We start from the raw sequence: 16,786 nt of genomic DNA on the forward strand, positions 1-16,786 counted from the left end.
TCCACTCGTGCGCTCCCTCCACTCGTGCGCTCCCTCCACTCGTGCGCTCCCTCCACTCGTGCGCTCCCTCCACTCGTGCGCTCCCTCCACTCGTGCCCTCCTCCACTCGTGCGCTCCCTCCGCTCGTGCGCTCCCTCCGCTCGTGCGCTCCCTCCGCTCGTGCCCTCCCTCCACTCGTGCGCTCCCTCCACTCGTGCCCTCCTCCACTCGTGCGCTCCCTCCACTCGTGCCCTCCTCCACTCGTGCGCTCCCTCCACTCGTGCCCTCCTCCACTCGTGCGCTCCCTCCGCTCGTGCGCTCCCTCCACTCGTGCGCTCCCTCCACTCGTGCCCTCCTCCACTCGTGCGCTCCCTCCGCTCGTGCGCTCCCTCCGCTCCCTCCGCTCGTGCGTTCCCTCCGCTCGTGCGCCCTCCACTCGTGCCCTCCTCCACTCGTGCGCTCCCTCCACTCGTGGGCTCCCTCCACTCGTGCCCTCCTCCACTCGTGCGCTCCCTCCACTCGTGCCCTCCTCCACTCGTGCGCTCCCTCCACTCGTGCCCTCCTCCACTCGTGCGCTCCCTCCACTCGTGCCCTCCTCCACTCGTGCGCTCCCTCCACTCGTGCGCTCCCTCCACTCGTGCCCTCCTCCACTCGTGCCCTCCTCCACTCGTGCGCTCCCTCCACTCGTGCCCTCCTCCACTCGTGCGCTCCCTCCGCTCGTGCGCTCCCTCCACTCGTGCGCTCCCTCCACTCGTGCGCTCCCTCCACTCGTGCGCTCCCTCCACTCGTGCGCTCCCTCCACTCATGCCCTCCTCCACTCGTGCGCTCCCTCCACTCGTGCCCTCCTCCACTCGTGCGCTCCCTCCGCTCGTGCGCTCCCTCCGCTCGTGCGCTCCCTCCACTCGTGCGCTCCCTCCACTCGTGCGCGCCCTCCACTCGTGCGCTCCCTCCACTCGTGCGCTCCCTCCACTCGTGCCCTCCTCCACTCGTGCGCTCCCTCCACTCGTGCCCTCCTCCACTCGTGCCCTCCTCCACTCGTGCGCTCCCTCCACTCGTGCCCTCCTCCACTCGTGCGCTCCCTCCACTCGTGCGTTCCCTCCACTCGTGCCCTCCCTCCACTCGTGCGCTCCCTCCACTCGTGCCCTCCCTCCACTCGTGCGCTCCCTCCACTCGTGCCCTCCTCCACTCGTGCGCTCCCTCCACTCGTGCGCTCCCTCCACTCGTGCGCTCCCTCCACTCGTGCGCTCCCTCCACTCGTGCGCTCCCTCCACTCGTGCGCTCCCTCCACTCGTGCCCTCCTCCACTCGTGCGCTCCCTCCACTCGTGCCCTCCTCCACTCGTGCGCTCCCTCCACTCGTGCCCTCCTCCACTCGTGCGCTCCCTCCACTCGTGCGCTCCCTCCACTTGTGCGCTCCCTCCACTCGTGCGCTCCCTCCACTCGTGCCCTCCTCCACTCGTGCGCTCCCTCCACTCATGCGCTCCCTCCGCTCGTGCCCTCCCTCCGCTCGTGCGTTCCCTCCGCTCGTGCGCCCTCCACTCGTGCGCTCCCTCCACTCGTGCGCTCCCTCCACTCGTGCGCTCCCTCCACTCGTGCGCTCCCTCCACTCGTGCGCTCCCTCCACTCGTGCCCTCCTCCACTCGTGCGCTCCCTCCGCTCGTGCGCTCCCTCCGCTCGTGCGCTCCCTCCGCTCGTGCCCTCCCTCCACTCGTGCGCTCCCTCCACTCGTGCCCTCCTCCACTCGTGCGCTCCCTCCACTCGTGCCCTCCTCCACTCGTGCGCTCCCTCCACTCGTGCCCTCCTCCACTCGTGCGCTCCCTCCGCTCGTGCGCTCCCTCCGCTCGTGCGTTCCCTCCGCTCGTGCGCTCCCTCCGCTCGTGCGCTCCCTCCACTCGTGCGCTCCCTCCACTCGTGCGCTCCCTCCACTCGTGCCCTCCTCCACTCGTGCGCTCCCTCCGCTCGTGCGCTCCCTCCGCTCCCTCCGCTCGTGCGTTCCCTCCGCTCGTGCGCCCTCCACTCGTGCCCTCCTCCACTCGTGCGCTCCCTCCACTCGTGGGCTCCCTCCACTCGTGCCCTCCTCCACTCGTGCGCTCCCTCCACTCGTGCCCTCCTCCACTCGTGCGCTCCCTCCACTCGTGCCCTCCTCCACTCGTGCGCTCCCTCCACTCGTGCCCTCCTCCACTCGTGCGCTCCCTCCACTCGTGCGCTCCCTCCACTCGTGCCCTCCTCCACTCGTGCCCTCCTCCACTCGTGCGCTCCCTCCACTCGTGCCCTCCTCCACTCGTGCGCTCCCTCCGCTCGTGCGTTCCCTCCGCTCGTGCGCTCCCTCCACTCGTGCGCTCCCTCCACTCGTGCGCTCCCTCCACTCGTGCGCTCCCTCCACTCGTGCGCTCCCTCCACTCGTGCCCTCCTCCACTCGTGCGCTCCCTCCACTCGTGCCCTCCTCCACTCGTGCGCTCCCTCCGCTCGTGCGCTCCCTCCACTCGTGCGCTCCCTCCACTCGTGCGCTCCCTCCACTCGTGCGCGCCCTCCACTCGTGCGCTCCCTCCACTCGTGCGCTCCCTCCACTCGTGCCCTCCTCCACTCGTGCGCTCCCTCCACTCGTGCCCTCCTCCACTCGTGCCCTCCTCCACTCGTGCGCTCCCTCCACTCGTGCCCTCCTCCACTCGTGCGCTCCCTCCACTCGTGCGTTCCCTCCACTCGTGCCCTCCCTCCACTCGTGCGCTCCCTCCACTCGTGCCCTCCCTCCACTCGTGCGCTCCCTCCACTCGTGCGCTCCCTCCACTCGTGCGCTCCCTCCACTCGTGCGTTCCCTCCACTCGTGCGCTCCCTCCACTTGTGCGCTCCCTCCACTCGTGCCCTCCTCCACTCGTGCGCTCCCTCCACTCGTGCGTTCCCTCCACTCGTGCGTTCCCTCCACTCGTGCCCTCCCTCCACTCGTGCGCTCCCGCCACTCGTGCCCTCCCTCCACTCGTGCGCTCCCTCCACTCGTGCGCTCCCTCCACTCGTGCCCTCCTCCACTCGTGCGCTCCCTCCACTCGTGCGCTCCCTCCACTCGTGCCCTCCTCCACTCGTGCGCTCCCTCCACTCGTGCCCTCCTCCACTCGTGCGCTCCCTCCACTCGTGCGCTCCCTCCGCTCGTGCGCTCCCTCCGCTCGTGCGTTCCCTCCGCTCGTGCGCCCTCCACTCGTGCCCTCCTCCACTCGTGCGCTCCCTCCACTCGTGCGCTCCTTCCACTCGTGCGCTCCCTCCACTCGTGCGCTCCCTCCACTCGTGCCCTCCTCCACTCGTGCGCTCCCTCCACTCGTGCGCTCCCTCCACTCGTGCGCTCCCTCCACTCGTGCCCTCCTCCACTCGTGCGCTCCCTCCACTCATGCGCTCCCTCCGCTCGTGCCCTCCCTCCGCTCGGGCGTTCCCTCCGCTCGTGCGCCCTCCACTCGTGCGCTCCCTCCTCTCGTGCGCTCCCTCCACTCGTGCGCTCCCTCCACTCGTGCGCTCCCTCCACTCGTGCCCTCCTCCACTCGTGCGCTCCCTCCGCTCGTGCGCTCCCTCCGCTCGTGCGCTCCCTCCGCTCGTGCGCTCCCTCCGCTCGTGCCCTCCCTCCACTCGTGCGCTCCCTCCACTCGTGCCCTCCTCCACTCGTGCGCTCCCTCCACTCGTGCCCTCCTCCACTCGTGCGCTCCCTCCACTCGTGCCCTCCTCCACTCGTGCGCTCCCTCCGCTCGTGCGCTCCCTCCGCTCGTGCGTTCCCTCCGCTCGTGCGCTCCCTCCGCTCGTGCGCTCCCTCCACTCGTGCGCTCCCTCCACTCGTGCGCTCCCTCCACTCGTGCCCTCCTCCACTCGTGCGCTCCCTCCGCTCGTGCGCTCCCTCCGCTCCCTCCGCTCGTGCGTTCCCTCCGCTCGTGCGCCCTCCACTCGTGCCCTCCTCCACTCGTGCGCTCCCTCCACTCGTGCGCTCCCTCCACTCGTGCCCTCCTCCACTCGTGCGCTCCCTCCACTCGTGCCCTCCTCCACTCGTGCGCTCCCTCCACTCGTGCCCTCCTCCACTCGTGCGCTCCCTCCACTCGTGCGCTCCCTCCACTCGTGCCCTCCTCCACTCGTGCCCTCCTCCACTCGTGCGCTCCCTCCACTCGTGCCCTCCTCCACTCGTGCGCTCCCTCCGCTCGTGCGTTCCCTCCGCTCGTGCGCTCCCTCCACTCGTGCGCTCCCTCCACTCGTGCGCTCCCTCCACTCGTGCGCTCCCTCCACTCGTGCCCTCCTCCACTCGTGCGCTCCCTCCACTCGTGCCCTCCTCCACTCGTGCGCTCCCTCCACTCGTGCCCTCCTCCACTCGTGCGCTCCCTCCGCTCGTGCGCTCCCTCCGCTCGTGCGCTCCCTCCACTCGTGCGCGCCCTCCACTCGTGCGCTCCCTCCACTCGTGCGCTCCCTCCACTCGTGCCCTCCTCCACTCGTGCGCTCCCTCCACTCGTGCCCTCCTCCACTCGTGCCCTCCTCCACTCGTGCGCTCCCTCCACTCGTGCCCTCCTCCACTCGTGCGCTCCCTCCGCTCGTGCGTTCCCTCCGCTCGTGCGCTCCCTCCACTCGTGCGCTCCCTCCACTCGTGCGCTCCCTCCACTCGTGCCCTCCTCCACTCGTGCGCTCCCTCCACTCGTGCCCTCCCTCCACTCGTGCGCTCCCTCCACTCGTGCGTTCCCTCCACTCGTGCGCTCCCTCCACTCGTGCGCTCCCTCCACTCGTGCGCTCCCGCCACTCGTGCCCTCCCTCCACTCGTGCGCTCCCTCCACTCGTGCGCTCCCTCCACTCGTGCGTTCCCTCCACTCGTGCCCTCCTCCACTCGTGCCCTCCTCCACTCGTGCGCTCCCTCCACTCGTGCCCTCCTCCACTCGTGCGCTCCCTCCGCTCGTGCGCTCCCTCCGCTCGTGCGTTCCCTCCGCTCGTGCGCTCCCTCCACTCGTGCGCTCCCTCCACTCGTGCGCTCCCTCCACTCGTGCCCTCCTCCACTCGTGCGCTCCCTCCACTCGTGCCCTCCCTCCACTCGTGCGCTCCCTCCACTCGTGCGTTCCCTCCACTCGTGCGCTCCCTCCACTCGTGCGCTCCCTCCACTCGTGCGCTCCCTCCACTCGTGCGCTCCCTCCACTCGTGCGCTCCCTCCACTCGTGCGCTCCCTCCACTCGTGCGTTCCCTCCACTCGTGCGCTCCCTCCACTCGTGCGCTCCCTCCACTCGTGCGTTCCCTCCACTCGTGCGCTCCCTCCACTCGTGCCCTCCCTCCACTCGTGCGCTCCCTCCACTCGTGCCCTCCCTCCACTCGTGCGCTCCCTCCACTCGTGCGCTCCCTCCACTCGTGCGCTCCCTCCACTCGTGCGCTCCCTCCACTCGTGCCCTCCCTCCACTCGTGCGCTCCCTCCACTCGTGCCCTCCCTCCACTCGTGCGCTCCTTCCACTCGTGCCCTCCCTCCACTCGTGCGCTCCCTCCACTCGTGCGCTCCCTCCACTCGTGCGCTCCCTCCACTCGTGCGCTCCCTCCACTCGTGCCCTCCTCCACTCGTGCGCTCCCTCCGCTCGTGCGCTCCCTCCACTCGTGCGCTCCCTCCACTCGTGCGCTCCCTCCACTCGTGCGCGCCCTCCACTCGTGCGCTCCCTCCACTCGTGCCCTCCTCCACTCGTGCGCTCCCTCCACTCGTGCCCTCCTCCACTCGTGCCCTCCTCCACTCGTGCGCTCCCTCCACTCGTGCCCTCCTCCACTCGTGCGCTCCCTCCACTCGTGCGCTCCCTCCACTCGTGCCCTCCCTCCACTCGTGCGCTCCCTCCACTCGTGCCCTCCCTCCACTCGTGCGCTCCCTCCACTCGTGCCCTCCTCCACTCGTGCGCTCCCTCCACTCGTGCGCTCCCTCCACTCGTGCGCTCCCTCCACTCGTGCGCTCCCTCCACTCGTGCGTTCCCTCCACTCGTGCGCTCCCTCCACTCGTGCGCTCCCTCCACTCGTGCCCTCCTCCACTCGTGCGCTCCCTCCACTCGTGCGTTCCCTCCACTCGTGCGTTCCCTCCACTCGTGCGCTCCCTCCACTCGTGCGCTCCCTCCACTCGTGCGCTCCCTCCACTCGTGCCCTCCTCCACTCGTGCGCTCCCTCCACTCGTGCGTTCCCTCCACTCGTGCGCTCCCTCCACTCGTGCGTTCCCTCCACTCGTGCGCTCCCTCCACTCGTGCGCTCCCTCCACTCGTGCGCTCCCTCCACTCGTGCCCTCCTCCACTCGTGCGCTCCCTCCACTCGTGCGCTCCCTCCACTCGTGCCCTCCTCCACTCGTGCGCTCCCTCCACTCGTGCGTTCCCTCCACTCGTGCGCTCCCGCCACTCGTGCCCTCCCTCCACTCGTGCGCTCCCTCCACTCGTGCGCTCCCTCCACTCGTGCCCTCCTCCACTCGTGCGCTCCCTCCACTCGTGCGCTCCCTCCACTCGTGCCCTCCTCCACTCGTGCGCTCCCTCCACTCGTGCCCTCCTCCACTCGTGCGCTCCCTCCGCTCGTGCGCTCCCTCCGCTCGTGCGTTCCCTCCGCTCGTGCGCTCCCTCCGCTCGTGCGCTCCCTCCACTCGTGCGCTCCCTCCACTCGTGCGCTCCCTCCACTCGTGCCCTCCTCCACTCGTGCGCTCCCTCCGCTCGTGCGCTCCCTCCGCTCCCTCCGCTCGTGCGTTCCCTCCGCTCGTGCGCCCTCCACTCGTGCCCTCCTCCACTCGTGCGCTCCCTCCACTCGTGCGCTCCCTCCACTCGTGCCCTCCTCCACTCGTGCGCTCCCTCCACTCGTGCCCTCCTCCACTCGTGCGCTCCCTCCACTCGTGCCCTCCTCCACTCGTGCGCTCCCTCCACTCGTGCCCTCCTCCACTCGTGCGCTCCCTCCGCTCGTGCGTTCCCTCCGCTCGTGCGCTCCCTCCACTCGTGCGCTCCCTCCACTCGTGCGCTCCCTCCACTCGTGCGCTCCCTCCACTCGTGCCCTCCTCCACTCGTGCGCTCCCTCCACTCGTGCCCTCCCTCCACTCGTGCCATCCTCCACTCGTGCGCTCCCTCCACTCGTGCCCTCCCTCCACTCGTGCGCTCCCTCCACTCGTGCCCTCCTCCACTCGTGCGCTCCCTCCGCTCGTGCGCTCCCTCCGCTCGTGCGCTCCCTCCGCTCGTGCGCTCCCTCCACTCGTGCGCGCCCTCCACTCGTGCGCTCCCTCCACTCGTGCGCTCCCTCCTCTCGTGCGCTCCCTCCACTCGTGCGCTCCCTCCACTCGTGCGTTCCCTCCACTCGTGCGCTCCCTCCACTCGTGCGCTCCCTCCACTCGTGCCCTCCTCCACTCGTGCGCTCCCTCCACTCGTGCGTTCCCTCCACTCGTGCGTTCCCTCCACTCGTGCCCTCCCTCCACTCGTGCGCTCCCGCCACTCGTGCCCTCCCTCCACTCGTGCGCTCCCTCCACTCGTGCGCTCCCTCCACTCGTGCCCTCCTCCACTCGTGCGCTCCCTCCACTCGTGCGCTCCCTCCACTCGTGCCCTCCTCCATTCGTGCGCTCCCTCCACTCGTGCCCTCCTCCACTCGTGCGCTCCCTCCACTCGTGCCCTCCTCCACTCGTGCGCTCCCTCCGCTCGTGCGTTCCCTCCGCTCGTGCGCCCTCCACTCGTGCCCTCCTCCACTCGTGCGCTCCCTCCACTCGTGCGCTCCTTCCACTCGTGCGCTCCCTCCACTCGTGCGCTCCCTCCACTCGTGCCCTCCTCCACTCGTGCGCTCCCTCCACTCGTGCGCTCCCTCCACTCGTGCGCTCCCTCCACTCGTGCCCTCCTCCACTCGTGCGCTCCCTCCACTCATGCGCTCCCTCCGCTCGTGCCCTCCCTCCGCTCGTGCGTTCCCTCCGCTCGTGCGCCCTCCACTCGTGCGCTCCCTCCTCTCGTGCGCTCCCTCCACTCGTGCGCTCCCTCCACTCGTGCGCTCCCTCCACTCGTGCCCTCCTCCACTCGTGCGCTCCCTCCACTCGTGCGCTCCCTCCACTCGTGCCCTCCTCCACTCGTGCGCTCCCTCCACTCGTGCCCTCCTCCACTCGTGCGCTCCCTCCGCTCGTGCGTTCCCTCCACTCGTGCGCTCCCTCCACTCGTGCCCTCCTCCACTCGTGCGCTCCCTCCACTCGTGCCCTCCTCCACTCGTGCGCTCCCTCCGCTCGTGCGTTCCCTCCGCTCGTGCGCTCCCTCCACTCGTGCCCTCCCTCCACTCGTGCGCTCCCTCCACTCGTGCCCTCCTCCACTCGTGCGCTCCCTCCACTCGTGCCCTCCTCCACTCGTGCGCTCCCTCCACTCGTGCCCTCCTCCACTCGTGCGCTCCCTCCGCTCGTGCGCTCCCTCCGCTCGTGCGCTCCCTCCACTCGTGCGCGCCCTCCACTCGTGCGCTCCCTCCACTCGTGCGCTCCCTCCACTCGTGCCCTCCTCCACTCGTGCGCTCCCTCCACTCGTGCCCTCCTCCACTCGTGCCCTCCTCCACTCGTGCGCTCCCTCCACTCGTGCCCTCCTCCACTCGTGCGCTCCCTCCGCTCGTGCGTTCCCTCCGCTCGTGCGCTCCCTCCACTCGTGCGCTCCCTCCACTCGTGCGCTCCCTCCACTCGTGCCCTCCTCCACTCGTGCGCTCCCTCCACTCGTGCCCTCCCTCCACTCGTGCGCTCCCTCCACTCGTGCGTTCCCTCCACTCGTGCGCTCCCTCCACTCGTGCGCTCCCTCCACTCGTGCGCTCCCGCCACTCGTGCCCTCCCTCCACTCGTGCGCTCCCTCCACTCGTGCGCTCCCTCCACTCGTGCGTTCCCTCCACTCGTGCCCTCCTCCACTCGTGCCCTCCTCCACTCGTGCGCTCCCTCCACTCGTGCCCTCCCTCCGCTCGTGCGCTCCCTCCGCTCGTGCGCTCCCTCCGCTCGTGCGTTCCCTCCGCTCGTGCGCTCCCTCCACTCGTGCGCTCCCTCCACTCGTGCCCTCCTCCACTCGTGCGCTCCCTCCACTCGTGCCCTCCCTCCACTCGTGCGCTCCCTCCACTCGTGCGTTCCCTCCACTCGTGCGCTCCCTCCACTCGTGCGCTCCCTCCACTCGTGCGCTCCCGCCACTCGTGCCCTCCCTCCACTCGTGCGCTCCCTCCACTCGTGCGCTCCCTCCACTCGTGCGCTCCCTCCACTCGTGCGCTCCCTCCACTCGTGCGTTCCCTCCACTCGTGCGCTCCCTCCACTCGTGCGCTCCCTCCACTCGTGCGTTCCCTCCACTCGTGCGCTCCCTCCACTCGTGCCCTCCCTCCACTCGTGCGCTCCCTCCACTCGTGCCCTCCCTCCACTCGTGCGCTCCCTCCACTCGTGCGCTCCCTCCACTCGTGCGCTCCCTCCACTCGTGCCCTCCCTCCACTCGTGCGCTCCCTCCACTCGTGCCCTCCCTCCACTCGTGCGCTCCCTCCACTCGTGCCCTCCCTCCACTCGTGCGCTCCCTCCACTCGTGCGCTCCCTCCACTCGTGCGCTCCCTCCACTCGTGCGCTCCCTCCACTCGTGCCCTCCTCCACTCGTGCGCTCCCTCCGCTCGTGCGCTCCCTCCACTCGTGCGCTCCCTCCACTCGTGCGCTCCCTCCACTCGTGCGCGCCCTCCACTCGTGCGCTCCCTCCACTCGTGCGCTCCCTCCACTCGTGCCCTCCTCCACTCGTGCGCTCCCTCCACTCGTGCCCTCCTCCACTCGTGCCCTCCTCCACTCGTGCGCTCCCTCCACTCGTGCCCTCCTCCACTCGTGCGCTCCCTCCACTCGTGCGTTCCCTCCACTCGTGCCCTCCCTCCACTCGTGCGCTCCCTCCACTCGTGCCCTCCCTCCACTCGTGCGCTCCCTCCACTCGTGCCCTCCTCCACTCGTGCGCTCCCTCCACTCGTGCGCTCCCTCCACTCGTGCGCTCCCTCCACTCGTGCGCTCCCTCCACTCGTGCGTTCCCTCCACTCGTGCGCTCCCTCCACTCGTGCGCTCCCTCCACTCGTGCCCTCCTCCACTCGTGCGCTCCCTCCACTCGTGCGTTCCCTCCACTCGTGCGTTCCCTCCACTCGTGCCCTCCCTCCACTCGTGCGCTCCCGCCACTCGTGCCCTCCCTCCACTCGTGCGCTCCCTCCACTCGTGCGCTCCCTCCACTCGTGCCCTCCTCCACTCGTGCGCTCCCTCCACTCGTGCGCTCCCTCCACTCGTGCCCTCCTCCACTCGTGCGCTCCCTCCACTCGTGCCCTCCTCCACTCGTGCGCTCCCTCCACTCGTGCCCTCCTCCACTCGTGCGCTCCCTCCGCTCGTGCGTTCCCTCCGCTCGTGCGCCCTCCACTCGTGCCCTCCTCCTCTCGTGCGCTCCCTCCACTCGTGCGCTCCCTCCACTCGTGCGCTCCCTCCACTCGTGCCCTCCTCCACTCGTGCGCTCCCTCCGCTCGTGCGCTCCCTCCGCTCGTGCGCTCCCTCCGCTCGTGCGCTCCCTCCGCTCGTGCCCTCCCTCCACTCGTGCGCTCCCTCCACTCGTGCCCTCCTCCACTCGTGCGCTCCCTCCACTCGTGCCCTCCTCCACTCGTGCGCTCCCTCCACTCGTGCCCTCCTCCACTCGTGCGCTCCCTCCGCTCGTGCGCTCCCTCCGCTCGTGCGTTCCCTCCGCTCGTGCGCTCCCTCCGCTCGTGCGCTCCCTCCACTCGTGCGCTCCCTCCACTCGTGCGCTCCCTCCACTCGTGCCCTCCTCCACTCGTGCGCTCCCTCCGCTCGTGCGCTCCCTCCGCTCCCTCCGCTCGTGCGTTCCCTCCGCTCGTGCGCCCTCCACTCGTGCCCTCCTCCACTCGTGCGCTCCCTCCACTCGTGCGCTCCCTCCACTCGTGCCCTCCTCCACTCGTGCGCTCCCTCCACTCGTGCCCTCCTCCACTCGTGCCCTCCTCCACTCGTGCGCTCCCTCCACTCGTGCCCTCCTCCACTCGTGCGCTCCCTCCGCTCGTGCGTTCCCTCCGCTCGTGCGCTCCCTCCACTCGTGCGCTCCCTCCACTCGTGCGCTCCCTCCACTCGTGCGCTCCCTCCACTCGTGCGCTCCCTCCACTCGTGCCCTCCTCCACTCGTGCGCTCCCTCCACTCGTGCCCTCCTCCACTCGTGCGCTCCCTCCACTCGTGCCCTCCCTCCACTCGTGCCATCCTCCACTCGTGTGCTCCCTCCACTCGTGCCCTCCCTCCACTCGTGCGCTCCCTCCACTCGTGCCCTCCTCCACTCGTGCGCTCCCTCCGCTCGTGCGCTCCCTCCGCTCGTGCGCTCCCTCCGCTCGTGCGCTCCCTCCACTCGTGCGCGCCCTCCACTCGTGCGCTCCCTCCACTCGTGCGCTCCCTCCACTCGTGCCCTCCTCCACTCGTGCGCTCCCTCCACTCGTGCCCTCCTCCACTCGTGCCCTCCTCCACTCGTGCGCTCCCTCCACTCGTGCCCTCCTCCACTCGTGCGCTCCCTCCGCTCGTGCGTTCCCTCCGCTCGTGCGCTCCCTCCACTCGTGCGCTCCCTCCACTCGTGCGCTCCCTCCACTCGTGCCCTCCTCCACTCGTGCGCTCCCTCCACTCGTGCCCTCCCTCCACTCGTGCGCTCCCTCCACTCGTGCGTTCCCTCCACTCGTGCGCTCCCTCCACTCGTGCGCTCCCTCCACTCGTGCGCTCCCGCCACTCGTGCCCTCCCTCCACTCGTGCGCTCCCTCCACTCGTGCGCTCCCTCCACTCGTGCGTTCCCTCCACTCGTGCCCTCCTCCACTCGTGCCCTCCTCCACTCGTGCGCTCCCTCCACTCGTGCCCTCCTCCACTCGTGCGCTCCCTCCGCTCGTGCGCTCCCTCCGCTCGTGCGTTCCCTCCGCTCGTGCGCTCCCTCCACTCGTGCGCTCCCTCCACTCGTGCGCTCCCTCCACTCGTGCCCTCCTCCACTCGTGCGCTCCCTCCACTCGTGCCCTCCCTCCACTCGTGCGCTCCCTCCACTCGTGCGTTCCCTCCACTCGTGCGCTCCCTCCACTCGTGCGCTCCCTCCACTCGTGCGCTCCCGCCACTCGTGCCCTCCCTCCACTCGTGCGCTCCCTCCACTCGTGCGCTCCCTCCACTCGTGCGTTCCCTCCACTCGTGCGTTCCCTCCACTCGTGCGCTCCCTCCACTCGTGCGCTCCCTCCACTCGTGCGTTCCCTCCACTCGTGCGCTCCCTCCACTCGTGCCCTCCCTCCACTCGTGCGCTCCCTCCACTCGTGCCTTCCCTCCACTCGTGCGCTCCCTCCACTCGTGCGCTCCCTCCACTCGTGCGCTCCCTCCACTCGTGCGCTCCCTCCACTCGTGCCCTCCCTCCACTCGTGCGCTCCCTCCACTCGTGCCCTCCCTCCACTCGTGCGCTCCCTCCACTCGTGCCCTCCCTCCACTCGTGCGCTCCCTCCACTCGTGCGCTCCCTCCACTCGTGCGCTCCCTCCACTCGTGCGCTCCCGCCACTCGTGCCCTCCCTCCACTCGTGCGCTCCCTCCACTCGTGCGCTCCCTCCACTCGTGCGCTCCCTCCACTCGTGCGTTCCCTCCACTCGTGCCCTCCTCCACTCGTGCCCTCCTCCACTCGTGCGCTCCCTCCACTCGTGCCCTCCTCCACTCGTGCGCTCCCTCCGCTCGTGCGCTCCCTCCGCTCGTGCGTTCCCTCCGCTCGTGCGCTCCCTCCGCTCGTGCGCTCCCTCCACTCGTGCGCTCCCTCCACTCGTGCCCTCCTCCACTCGTGCCCTCCTCCACTCGTGCGCTCCCTCCACTCGTGCCCTCCCTCCACTCGTGCGCTCCCTCCACTCGTGCGTTCCCTCCACTCGTGCGCTCCCTCCACTCGTGCGCTCCCTCCACTCGTGCGCTCCCGCCACTCGTGCCCTCCCTCCACTCGTGCGCTCCCTCCACTCGTGCGCTCCCTCCACTCGTGCGCTCCCTCCACTCGTGCGTTCCCTCCACTCGTGCGCTCCCTCCACTCGTGCGCTCCCTCCACTCGTGCGCTCCCTCCACTCGTGCGTTCCCTCCACTCGTGCGCTCCCTCCACTCGTGCCCTCCCTCCACTCGTGCGCTCCCTCCACTCGTGCCCTCCCTCCACTCGTGCGCTCCCTCCACTCGTGCGCTCCCTCCACTCGTGCGCTCCCTCCACTCGTGCGCTCCCTCCGGCAACAAAAAAAAAGTGTAATAATTCGGGGCCGTTTCTTTTTGAGTTAAAAATGGCGCCACCACAAAAGTCAGAATACATCGCGCGCGGGCGACGCCCGACATCAACTTTGTCATTGAGCTACGAAATTATGAAATATATATTATTTTGGCCACGCCCCCAGACTAAGACTTTCACGTGGAGGCGGAGCCTCAGGAGTCACATGTCAACGCAGACGCAAAGTTGGACAACGAGATTTGACAGTTTTAAAAATGTCTCACGTTTGAGAAAAAGAGTCCGATTTGAACCAAATTTGAATCAGTTGTTGAACTTTAGAGTTTGGACCATTTTATTGTGAAAAAATGGAATAAGCGCGATAGCCACGCCCCCTACAGGGTGATAGCCACGCCCCGTACAGGGTGATAGCCACGCCCCCTACAGGGTGATTTTTAAATTACAATTGACAGAAAAAAAATTGTTTTTACAAAAATGTTCAAAATTTTTATCAAAAAAGACTCGGAGCAGAATTCATATTTGTTACGTCGTTGCCGTAGCGATGACAGAAACCTCCCATGTCACTCCAATGGGGAAATTGCAACTTTTACAAACTCTTTCAGCTGAAACTTCATGAGACTCGTCACAAAGAGTCAGAGTCGAACATTAAACTGTTTCAGATTCATCACAAAGTCAAAGTCTGAACGACTCAACGAGTTTGAGTCAGAGACAAACAGGAAGTGAAAAAGGAAGTGAAACAGGAAGTGAAACAGGAAGTGAAACAGGAAGTGAAACAGGAAGTGAAACAGCTGTTTCTGGGATCAGACTCAGCTGGAGACTCACACACACACACACACACACACACACACACTCACACACACACACACACACACACACACTCACACACACACACACACACACACACTCACACACACACACACACACACACTCACACACAATCACACACACACACACACACACACACGCACACTGTTGTTTTTGCACCACATGCAGTGACCACATGCAGTGACCACACCACATGCAGTGACCACACCACATGCAGTGACCACATGCAGTGACTATATGCAGTGACAGCACCACATGCAGTGACCACATGCAGTGACCACACCACATGCAGTGACCACACCACATGCAGTGACCACATGCAGTGACCACATGCAGTGACCACACCACATGCAGTGACCACACCACATGCAGTGACCACATGCAGTGACCACATGCAGTGACTATATGCAGTGACAGCACCACATGCAGTGACCACATGCAGTGACCACACCACATGCAGTGACCACACCACATGCAGTGACCACATGCAGTGACCACATGCAGTGACCACATGCAGTGACCACATGCAGTGACTATATGCAGTGACAGCACCACATGCAGTGACCACATGCAGTGACCACACCACATGCAGTGACCACATGCAGTGACCACACCACATGCAGTGACCAAATGCAGTGACCGCACCACATGCAGTGACCACATGCAGTGACCACATGCAGTGACCACACCACATGCAGTGACCACATGCAGTGACCACATGCAGTGACCGCACCACATGCAGTGACCACACCACATGCAGTGACCACATGCAGTGACCACACCACATGCAGTGACCGCACCACATTTAACGCTTTGATATTTTAACTTCACAAAAAACACAAGGGACAAATCTCAAATATTCATTTTTCACAAAAAAACTAGAAAATGATCAAAAGCCAGAAAAAGTTCAGAAATCACAGCTTGAACAGCTGAAAGGTTTGGTGTTCATCACAGGAGAAATGAAAAGTTTCAGAGACAAAGTTTTTAGAGAAATGCATCAAATGGAGAATATTCAGAATATTTAAATGTGAAAAGAAAATAACTCACCAGAGAAAAAAGACACGAGACAAACGAGTCCAAAGAGCCAGAAACACGACATGTTTGTGACGTTTAACACGACGGAATGAGAGAAGAAGAGAGCGAGGGACAGGGGGAGGGGCGAGGGGCGGGGCGAGGGGGAGGGGCGTGTGGGCGTGTGGGCGGGGCAAAGACCACGTCTTCAGGAGAAGTTTTGATCCAAATAAAGTGTGAAATTCAAGAAACAAACATTTATTTGGAATTAAATCAAAACAGAAAAAGTTTCATTTCATCATTAACTTCATGACACCCTGCAGCTGTTCATCTCAAAGAGTTAAAGAACCACATCTTGAACACCTGCAGGAGCCTCAATTCACAGGAGAAGCAGAAGATTCAGAGAAAAACCAGGACTAAACCAGGACTAAACCAGGTCTAAACTAGGTCTAAACTAGGTCTAAACCAGGACTAAACCAGGTCTAAACCAGGTCTAAACTAGGTCTAAACCAGGTCTAAACCAGGACTAAACCAGGTCTAAACCAGGACTAAACCAGGTCTAAACCAGGTCTAAACCAGGACTAAACCAGGTCTAAACCAGGACTAAACCAGGACTAAACCAGGACTAAACCAGGTCTAAACTAGGTCTAAACCAGGACTAAACCAGGTCCAAACCAGGACTAAACCAGGTCTAAACCAGGACTAAACCAAGACTAAACCAGGACTAAACCAGGACTAAACCAAGACTAAACCAGGACTAAACCAGGTCTAAACCAGGACTAAACCAAGACTAAACCAGGACTAAACCAGGTCTAAACTAGGTCTAAACCAGGACTAAACCAGGACTAAACTAGGTCTAAACCAGGTCTAAACCAGGACTAAACCAGGTCTAAACCAGGACTAAACCAAGACTAAACCAGGACTAAACCAGGTCTAAACCAAGACTAAACCAGGTCTAAACCAGGACTAAACCAGGACTAAACCAGGACTAAACCAAGACTAAACCAGGACTAAACCAGGTCTAAATGTAAATATAAGTGGACTGGACTTTCACATCTGGAGACGTTTTCACATTTACAACAAAAGAACTATTTTTAGGATTTTTGTGAAACAGAAACAGAGAAAGAAGAGGAGAGGCTGAGGGAGGAGTTTGGCCCTGATTAAGATCCCACAGAGTCGAGCTGCAGCTGGTTCTACTCAGAGGAACATCAGGAACATGAGCAGTAAAGTCACACGCTGTAACCATGGTAACTCACTGTCACAGCAGTAGAGCCCTCACTCCCAGCTTCTCTCAGCTCTGATGATTTCCTCCTATTTTTTAATAATAAAATAAAAACAATCAGAGATAAATTAGATGAAATTACCCCCGCTATTAGCCCTGAACTAGCCCAAGCTGTAAATCTAACGTCCCATATAAATCCAGCTGTAAACCTAGAAAGGTTCAGCTGTTGATCAAGAGAGAGAACTTCAGCCATTATGTCCTCTAAAAGCTCCACTTGTGTCCTAGACCCCATTCCAAGCTCCTCAAAGACATTCTTCCCCGAATTATAGACCCTATTCTTAATATAATAAATACTTCACTAGAAAGTGGCTATGTTCCACAGTCCTTCAAACATGCAGTCATTAAACCTCTTCTGAAAAAGACTCATCTAGATCCCGACCTATTGGTAAACTACAGACCTATGTCCCCCTGCAGGACAATGTCTTATGTCCCCCTGCAGGACAATGTCTTATGTCCCCCTGCAGGACAATGTCTTATGTCCCCCGCAGGACAATGTCTTATGTCCCCCGCAGGACAATGACTTATGTCCCC

General features: G+C 65.0%; 1 long non-coding RNA gene across 1 annotated transcript in view; it reads right to left on the bottom strand.

The window, feature by feature from the left end:
- The window catches only part of LOC140379543 (uncharacterized), a 28,507-nt gene extending 13,448 nt beyond the window's left edge, over nt 1-15,059 (bottom strand). Inside the window, exon 1 of the long non-coding RNA XR_011930540.1 lies at nt 15,010-15,059. This is a non-coding gene — a long non-coding RNA (uncharacterized lncRNA). The remainder of the gene's footprint in view (nt 1-15,009) is intronic.
- Nucleotides 15,060-16,786: the final 1,727 nt, after the last annotated feature.

This window comes from Eucyclogobius newberryi, unplaced genomic scaffold (assembly GCF_026437365.1).
Source record: "Eucyclogobius newberryi isolate DKJ021-1_F unplaced genomic scaffold, fEucNew1.0.hap1 SCAF_413, whole genome shotgun sequence".
In the NCBI taxonomy this organism is placed as follows: domain Eukaryota; kingdom Metazoa; phylum Chordata; class Actinopteri; order Gobiiformes; family Gobiidae; genus Eucyclogobius; species Eucyclogobius newberryi.